The following is a 10,479-nucleotide window of genomic DNA, read 5'->3' on the forward strand; positions in this document are numbered from 1 at the left end:
GTCTGATCACTGAGTCGTAATTGTCACTATTGCCTCCTTATAAATATAGCTGCTGCTAACGGTGAGTCATTCCTGCAAGAAAATAAATATTAGTAGGTTTATGTGTATAGGACACATTGTACAAATCTCATCAGTGGTGTTCCAAAAATAACATATTGTGGAAGCAAAATATTCCATAAATTAGCAATTTTGACTTGTGATTCTCTGTGGTACTATTTACTCTGTAGAGGAGATCTGAAGTTTTTTCAGTTCTGCCTCTGCTCTCTTCTGTTTCAGCTGTTCTCACTAATAGAGTCATGTCCTTGATATTTAGTGGTTTTATTTTTATTGTGATCTAAATGTCAGTTTCCCTATATGGTAATTTTTAGAGGCGTGGAATGAAGGAAGTTTCTTCCAAAGAAGGTTAGATTTTATCAAGCATGTGGAGGTAGTACTAGTCCATTACAACTTTTAATTCATGATTTGAGATTTTATGGACTACCAAAATAATGAATTCAGGATGCAAACCTGCTTGAAGGACAGATTGTGAATACAAATCTCAGGGGAAATATTCCTTACCCCTAACGCTACAGTTATCGAACTAGTCATTTTTCTTGCAGTCCCAGTGGTTGAAGGAGTGTGGAGTTTTTGGCCGCAACTGTGGCATATGGAATCTGAGTTGCAGCTGTGACATACACCACAGCTGTGGCAACACCACATACTTAACCCACTGTGGTGGGCTAGGGATTGAACCCATGTTACCACAGAGACAACACCAGATTCTTAATCACAGTGTGAACTCCTACCTCTAATTCATCTTTACACCAGGGAGTAAACCTCTGTGGTCTCAGTTTTTGTATTCTCAGTCTCTGATTTGACATAAACTTTCTTTTCCTTCTTAAGGGGCAAGGCTGTAAAGATTATGCTCAGGTTCATCCAGTTTAGTAAGTTAATCAAAGTAGAAATCAACTTCTTAAATTCTTAAATTCTCTGGGTTCCTGCCATCAATAAGTGTTCTCATGAGTTCTCCTTATTTCTTTCTAGATTATGGATCCATTTAAGAAGACTTATTTAAAATATATGTCCAGACTTACAGTTATATTCAGTGAATTCTGTTCTTGACCCTTTTTCTTTTTTAGAAAAGTTTTTTAATTTAATTTTATTTTTATATTTCCCTAATACAATTTTTTTTCTACTGTACAGCATGGTGACCCAGTTACACATACATGTACACATTCTATCTTCTCACATTATCATGCTCCATCATAAGTGACTAGACATACTTCCCAGCACTACACACCAGGATCTCATTGCTAATCCCTTCCAAAGGCAATAGTTTGCATCTATTAACCCTAAGTTCCCGAACCATCCCACTCCCTCCCCCTCACCCTTGGCAACCACAACTCTGTTCTCCAAGTCCATGATTTTCTTTTCTGTGGAAAGGTTCATTTGTGCCATATATTAGATTCCAGATATAAGTGATATCATATGGTATTTGTCTTTCTCCTTCTGACGTACTTCACTCAGTATGAGAGTCTCTAGTTCTATCCATGTTGCTGCAAATGGCATTACTTTGTTTTTTCTTATGGCTGAGTAGTATTATATTGTGTATGTATACACCATATCTCCCTAATCCAATCATCTGTCGATGGACATTTGGGTTGTTTCCATGTCTTGGCTATTATGAATAGAGCTGCAATGGACATGTGGGTGCATGTGTCTTTTTTAAGGAAAGTTTTGTCCGGATATATGCCCAAGAGTGGGATTGCTGGGTCATATGGTAGTTCTATGTATAGTTTTCTAAGGCACCTCCATACTGTTCTCCATAGTGGTTGTACCAGATTACATTCCCACCAAGAGTGCAAGAGGGTTCCCTTTTCTCCACACCCCCCTCCAGCATTTGTTATTTGTGGACTTATTAATGATGGCCATTCTGACTGGTGTGAGGTGGTGTCTCCTGGTAGTTTTGATTTGCATTTCTCTAAAATCAGGGATGTTGAGCATTTTTTCATGTTTTATTGGCCATCTGTACATCTTCCTTGGAAAAATGTCTATTTAGGTCTTTTGCCCATTTTTTAATTGGGTAGTTGGCTTTTTTGCTATTGAGTTGTGTAAGTTGTTTATTTGTTTTAGAGATTAAGCCCTTGTCAGTTGCATCAATGAAATGATTTTCTCCCAATCTGTAAGTTGTCTTTTTGTTTTCTGTTTGGTTTCCTTTGTTGTGCAAAAGCTTGTCAGTGTGATTAGGTCCCATTGGTTTATTTCTGCCCTTATTTCTGTTGCTTTGGGAGACTGACCTGAGAAAATATTCATAAGGTTGATGTCAGAGAATGTTTTGCCTATGTTCTCTTCCCGGAGTTTGATGGTGTCTTGTCTTATATTTAAGCCTTTTAGGCATTTTGAGTTTATTTTCATGCATGGTATGAGGGTGTGTTCTAGTTTCATTGATTTGCATGCAGCTCTCCAGGTTTCCCAGCAATACTTACTGAAAAGACTGTCTTTTTCCCATTTTATGTTCTTGCCTCCTTTGTCAAAGATTAATTGACCATAGGTGTCTGGGTTTATTTCTGGGTTCTCTTTTCTGTTCCATTGGTCTGTATGTCTGTTTTGGTACCAGTACCACACTGTTTTGATGACTGTGGCTGTGTAATATTGCCTGAAGTCTGGGAAAGTTATGCCTCTGGCTTGGGTTTTGTTCCTCAGAATTGCTTTGACAATTCTGGGTCTTTTGTGGTTCCATATAAATTTTTGGATTGTTTGTTCTAGTTCTGTGAAAAATGTCATGGGCAATTTGATAGGGATTGCATTGAATCTGGAGATTGCTTTGGGTAGTCTGGCCATTTTTACAATGTTAATTTTTCCAACCCAGGAGCATGGAATATCTTTCCATTTCTTTACATCTTCTTTAATTTCCTTGATTAATGTTTTATAGTTCTCAGCATATAAGTCCTTTACCTCCTTGGTCAGGTGTATTCCCAGGTATTTGATTTTTGGGGGGCGCAATTTGAAAAGGTACTGTATTTTTGTATTCCTTTTCCAATATTTCATTGTTAGTATACAGAAATGTGACTGATTTCTGAATGTTAATTTTATATCCTGTTACTGTGCTATATTTGTTGATTAGTTCAAGTAGTTTTGGGGTTGAGTCCTTGGGGTTTTCTATGTATAATATCATGTCATCTGCATACAGTGACAGTTTTACCTTTTCTCTTCCTTTTTGGATGCCTTTTATTTCTTTTGTTTGTCTGATTACTATGGCTAGGACTTCCAATACTATGTTGAATAACAGTGGTGAGAGCAGGCATCCTTGTCTTGTTCCAGATTTTAATGGAAAGGCTTTCAGCTTTTCTCCATTGAGTATTATATTTGCTGTGGGTGTGTCATAAATGGCTTTAATTATGTTAAGGAATGTTCCCTCTATACCCATTTTGGTAAGAATTTTGATCATGAATGGATGTTGGACTTTGTCAAATGCTTTTTCTCCATCTATTGAGATGGTCATGTCGTTTTTTACTTTTCTTTTGTTAATGTGGTGTATGATGTTGATTGGTTTGCGTATGCTGAACCATCCTTGTGAACCTGGGATGAATCCCGCCTGGTTGTGGTGTATGATCTATTTGATATGTTGTTGGATTCGGATGGCTAAAATTTTGTTGAGAATTTTTGCGTCTATATTCATCAAAGATATTGGCTTATAGTTTTATTTTTTGGTGGTATCTTTGCATGATTTTGGAATTAGGGTGATGGTGGCATCATAGAATGTCTTTGGGAGTGTTCCTTCTTCTTCAACCTTTTGAAAAAGTTTAAGGAGGATGGGTATAATTTCCTCTTTGAATGTTTGGTAGAATTCGCCTGTGAAGCCATCTGGTCCTGGACTTTTATTTGTAGGGAGTGTTCTTATGACATACTCAATTTCATTTCTAGTGATTGGTCTGTTCAGTTGATCTATTTCTTCTAGATTCAGTTTTGGCAGGCTGTAAGTCTCTAGAAAGTTGTCCATTTCTTCTTGGTTGTCAAATTTGTTGGCATATAATTGTTTATAGTATTCTCATATGGTTTTTTGTATTTCTGTAGTATCCATTGTGATTTCTCCTTTTTCATTTCTTATTTTGTTTATTTGGGTTTTTTCTCTCCTCGTCTTGGTGAGTCTAGCCAGAGATTTGTAAATTTTGTTTACCTTTTCAAAGAACCAGCTCTTGGTCTGATTGATTTTGTCTATTGTTTTTTGAATCTCTATTTTATTGATTTCCTCTTTGATCTTTATAATTTCCTTCCTTCTGCTGACTTAAGGTTTTTCTTGTTCTTTTTCTAATTCATTTAGGTGGTGGGTTAAATTGCGGATTTGGGATTTTTCTTCTTTTTTGAGGAAGGCCTGTGTTACTATGAACTTCCTCCTGAGCACTGCTTTTGCAGCATCCCAAAGATTTTGAGTGGTTGTATCTTCATTATCATTTGTCTCTAGGTATTTTTTAATTTCCTTCTTAATTTCCTCATTGACCCATTGGTTTTTTAGTAGCCTGTTGTTTAGTCTCCATGTAGTAGGTTTTTTCTCATTTCTTCTCCTGTGGTTGATTTCTAGTTTCATGCCATTGTGGTGAGAAGATACTTAAATAATTTCTATACTCTTAAATTTGTTGAGGTTAGCTTTGTGCCCCAGTATATGATCAATTCTCGAGAATGTTCCATGTGCACTTGAGAAGAATGTGTATTCTGATTTTTTTGGATGTAATGTCCTGAAAATATCTGTGCATTGATGTGAGTGGGGTGTTAAAGTCTTCTACTATGATTGTATTCTCATTAGTTTCTCCTTTTATGTCTGTTAGTATTTGTTGTAGGTATCTGGGTGCTCCTATATTAGGGGCATTAATATTGATGATTGTAATATCCTCTTCTTGAATGGATCCTTTAACCATTAAATAGTGTCCTTCTTTGTCTTTCTTTATGGCCTTCATTTTAAAGTCTATTTTGTCTCATATGAGTATTGCTACTCCTGCTTTTCCTGCTTTGTCCATTGTCATGAAATATATTTTCCCATACTGTCATTTTCAATCTATATTTATCCTTTTCCCTAAGGTGAGTTTCCTGTAGGCAGCAGATTGAAGGTTTTTGCTTTTATTTATCTAATCTACCACTCTGTGTCTTTTGATTGGAGCATTCAGTCCATTGACATTTAAGGTGATTATTGATAGATATTTATTTATTGCCATTTTAAGCCTTGTTTTCCAGTTGACTCTATGTTTCTCTTTTCTAATTTTATTTTTTTGGTTGGATGGTTTCCATTTATTTTATACTTGAGTATTTTTCTTTTCAGTTTTTGTGAATGTAATGTTTGGCTTTGATTTGTGGTTTCCCTGTTTTTTAAGTATGTTAACCCCTTCCTATAACTGCTTGCTTTTGCCTGATAATCATATAGGCTCAAACACATCATTAAGATTAAAAAAAGAATCTATTTTTTCTTACTTCCCTTAGCCACATTGCATGATATGTCTTCTTTTGTTTTTTTAATTAACATCTTCATGTTTGGATCTGTATGCTGGCTTATTTAAGTGACTGCTTTCCAATTGCGGTTTCCTCCATCCTAGTTCTTCCTTTTTTTTTTTTTTAATTTAGAGAAAAATATGAAATGCTTCACAAATTTGCGTGTCATCCTTGTGCAGGGGCCATGCTAATCTTCTCTGTATCGTTCCAATTTTAATATATGTACTGCTGAAGTAAGCCCTTTTTCTTAATATTAATTTTCATCAGATGATTTGGAATTTTCACCTGCAGATTCATTTTCAGTGGGAGTTTGTTTTGTTTTGTTTTTCCTTCTCTCCTCCTTCTGTGCTCATGCCTCCCTGTTTGGCAGTTTCTTCCCTCTGCTCATCCAGGACCCTACTACAAAACTAGGCCTCCATGGCTAGAAACTCCTGCCCCAAAGTGGTTTGGGGCCGCAGCTGGCCCAGTATTAGAGGTATATATGCAGCTTTGCCCAAGTCTCTCTGAAATTTTCTCTGTTTATCTCACCAATAATATAGAGGTTTACATAAGCAGTAACATCAGGCAGTGATCACCAGCTATTTTCACACGGAGAGTGCAACTATATACCATGATTCCATGCCACCTATATGTAGTGCTTTTGTCACATCAGAGAAGTAAACACTCCCAGTGGCTTCTAGCTGCTTCCTGGACTGAGAAATCTGCAGGGCTATAGCTTTAGCCATATCTTTCTACTTTGTTGCCGTCTGTTTATGACACAAAGAAATGCTTGTTTTGTATTTGAGCATGAATCAGTCCTCTTCTTGTTGTTAATTGAATCTATAATTTACATATATAAAGCATAAGGAGAGGTTTTTTTGTTTTTGTTTTTGTTTTTTTGTCTTTTTCCAGGGCTACGCTTTGCGGCATATGGAGGTTCCCAGGCTAGGGGTCCAATTGGAGCTGTAGCCACCGGCCTACGCCAGTGCCACAGCAACTCGGGATTCGAGCCGAATCTGCAACCTACACCACAGCTCGCAGCAACACTGGATCCTTAACCCACTGAGCGATTGAACCCACAACCTCATGGTTCCTAGTCAAATTCATTAATCACTGAGCCATGACGGGAACTCCATAAGGAGAGTTTAAAGTGTGAATTTATACTCTTGATCTGAAAGGTCCCTTTCACATTTCTCTAAGTTTATTTTGTCCTTTTTCTAGCTTCTTTATTTGGATGCTTAGACCCTTTTGAAATATTCTTGTCTTCTAAAAATTAGTTTAAGATGCTTATTTTTATGGTTAACATTTGTGAACCATTTACTAAATGCTAGGCTTTAGACTAAAAGTACTTTGTATCAATTATTTGCTGTAATTGTCCCCCAAATCTTATGAGATAGAAACTATTAGTACCTCCATTTGTAAACGAGGAAATTGTAGCACAGAAAAAATAAAAAATTTGTAAAGGTAATCTGCTCCTCAAAAGCCTGAGCTTTTGACTAGAATTAGATCAACAGTTAAATGATACAAATGTGTTAAAGAAATAGATTTTCTTTATTTCTATTTTCCCCCTTAACCAACACACACAAATAACCAGTGATAATAGCCTGACATGTACCATTCATTCTCTATACTCACACCAAAATAAAAATGCACATGTGTGCACACATCTACATGCATGCACATAAAGACGTGTGCTTTTATATGCACAAAATAGTTCTTTAAAAAATCTCTAAACAAAGGTTGCAGTAGGGAGGGAAAGTAGATGCCTTGGGGTCCAGAGTGCAATGAAGACTTTTCACTTTATACCTATATATATCTTTGACCTTTTTAACTATGTTAGTGAATTGCCTATTAAAAATTAATTTAAATAAAATAACTCTTTTAAGGCATTAATTTGTAGTAATTCTTTTATGCAGCATAGAAAACCAGTAAAGGTTGTTTTCAGTTTTCAGCTCTCATAAGCTTCTGCGAACATCAAATACAAATCTTTGTATGGACATATATTTTCATTTACCTCTGATAAATACCTAAGAGTGGGATGACTGTGTCACATGGTAAGTATATGTTTAATTCTTCAGGAAATTTCTGAACTGTTTTTCCATAGGGGCTACATTGTTTTGTATTTTCATCAGCATTATATGAGAGTTTCAGTCATTGCAAATTGTCACCAGCACTTGGTATGGTCAGTCTCTTTAATTTTATCCATTTTGGTAGGTGTGTAATAGTATCTTTATTATAGTGCTATACAGAGAATATATCCTGCATGATTTCGGCCTTTGACATGCGTTGAGATTTTCTTCATGGTTGAGTAAATGTCACTTTTTTTTAATGTTTCATATGTACTTGAAAGATATATATTCTGCTGTTGTTGCGTACATGTTCTACATATGTCCATTATGTTAATTTTCTTCATTTTTATGATTCAAACCTTTTATATCCTAACTGATTTTGTCTACTTGTTTTATCACTTACTGAGTAATGTTAGTTAAAATCTCACTCTGATTCACATTTTAATTCTTCAGTGTATTGCAACCACTGCCATGGTCTCTGTTACTATAGTTTTGTCTTTTTGAGAATATCATATAAATAGAATAATACTTTATGTAACCTTTTGAGACTGGCTCCTTTCACTTAGTGTTATGCCTATGAAATACATACAAGCTGTTGTATATATTAACAGTTAATTCCTTTTTCTGGCTAACTATCCATTATATGGATGAACTAAGTGTGTTTATCCATTCATGTTTTAAATGACATATGAGTTATTTCTTTTTTAGTGATTATAAGCAGGGTTGGTATAAATTTTCATACTTTTGTGTGATCATAAGTTTTCATTTCTTTGGGGTAAATACCTCTGAGAAGGATTGCTGAGTCACATTTAAATGTATGTTTAACTTTATAAGAAGGTAAAAAACTATTTTCTAGAGTCGCTACACAATTTGCATACCTAACTTTTCACATTTTACTTTGGATAAATATTTTACCTCTTAACGTGGAATGTAGAAAACTTACCACCATATTTCCTTTTATCCTCCTTGTGTTATGTTGTGATTGTCATATATATTACATATATATTCATTAAAAACTCCATTAGATAATGTTATTTTAAAGAATTCAAGAGAGAATAGTTTATTAAATTTACTCAGAAATTTGCCATTTCTTTTGCTCATCCTTTATTAATGATATGCGTGATTCCCTTTAGGTTTCATTTTCCTTTTGTCTGAAGAACTTCCTTTAATTATTATTATTTTTTAAGATTAGATTTGATAACAAATTCTCTTAGTTTTCCTTCATCTGAGAATGCCTTTATTTCACCTTGGTTCCTAAATAACATTTTATCCAGATATAGAATTTCAAGTACACAGATTTTTTTTTCTTCCTGCACTTTAAAAAATGTGCCATTTTGTTTGGGTCTCCATGCTTCCTAGTAAGAAACCAGCAGTCATTTGAAGTATTTTTCCTCTGTAATAAGGTGTTATTTTTCTTTGACTGCTTTCAACTTATTTTGTCTTTGGTTTTCAGCAGTTTGACTATGATGTGTTTCAGTGTGAATTTCTTTAGAATAATCCTATTTGGGATTTGCTGACTTCTTGAATCTGTAGGTTTCTGTCTTTTGCCAAATTTGGCAAGTTTTTTGGTCAGTGGGGAACCCTTTTTAAAATTTTGGTAAAATATCCATAACATAAAATTTACTATTTTAACATTTTAAGTGTACAATTCAGTGGTATTCAGTACATTTATCATGTTGTACAACCATCACTACTATTTATTGCCAGAACTTTTTTGTTATCCCAAACAGAAACTCTATCTCCATAAAGATATTAAATACCCATTTCTCTTCCCCCTAGTCTCTAGTAACTTGTTGTTGTTGTTGTTGTCTTTTTAGGGCTGCACCCGTGGCATACGGAGGTTCCCAGGCTAGGGGTCTAATCAGAGCTGTTGCTGCCAGCCTATACCACAGCCACAGCAACACCAGATCCAAGCTGCGTCTGCGACCTACACCACAGCTCACGGCAACGCCATATTCTTAACCCACTGAGCAAGGCCAGGGATCGAACCCGCAACCTTATGGTTCCTAGTTGGATCCGTTCCCTCTGCGCCAAGATGGGAACTCCTCTAGTGACTTTTTATTGATTTATTTCTCTGTTATTTCACTTAGCATAAAGTTTTCAAGTTTCATCCATGTTGTAGCTTATTTCAGAATTTCATTCTTATGACTGAATAATATTCCCTTGAGTATATATGCCACATTTTGTTTGTCTGTTTATCTGTTGATATACATTTGGGTTATTTCCACTTTGTAGCTATTGTAAATAATGCTGCTCTGAACATTTGTGTACAAGTATCTGTTTGAGTCTTTTTTTCTGTTCTTTTTGTATACTCTTAAGTGTGGAATTGCAAAGTCATGTTGTAATTCTATATTTAACATTTTGAGAAATTGACAGGCTTTTCTGTGGTGGCTACAGCATTCTACATCACCACAAGCCTGGCATGAGGATACCAGTTTCTCTACATCCTCACCAACATATGTTAATTTAAGTGTTTTTGATACTTTTTTCTGAGTTAATGGGGTATTAGCTCTTATTTCTTTTCCTTTTTCTTTTTTGTTTTTTGTCTTTTTAGGGCCATACCCGTGGCATATGGCGGTTCCCAGGCTAGGGGTCTAATCAGAGCTGTTGCTGCTGGCTTACACCACAGCCATAGCAACATGGGATCCAAGCTGCGTCTGCAACCTACACCACAGCTCACGGCAGCACCAGATCCATAACCCACTAAGCGAGGCCAGAGATGGAACCTGCAACCTCATGGTTCCTAGTCGGATTCGTTTCCACTGTGCCACAATGGGAACTCCCTATTTCTTTTTCTCTTTGTCTGGAACTCTTATAATACAAATAGAAGACCTTTTGATAGTTTCTCACAAGTTCCTTAGGCTCTGTACTTTTTAAAGAAATTGTTCTCTGTTTTCAGACAGTTTCTATTGATCTGTATTCTAATTAACTGATTCTTTTTTGCCATCTCAATTGCATCCAGTGATATTTTTAA

Source organism: Sus scrofa, chromosome 1 (assembly GCF_000003025.6).
Source record: "Sus scrofa isolate TJ Tabasco breed Duroc chromosome 1, Sscrofa11.1, whole genome shotgun sequence".
Taxonomy (NCBI): domain Eukaryota; kingdom Metazoa; phylum Chordata; class Mammalia; order Artiodactyla; family Suidae; genus Sus; species Sus scrofa.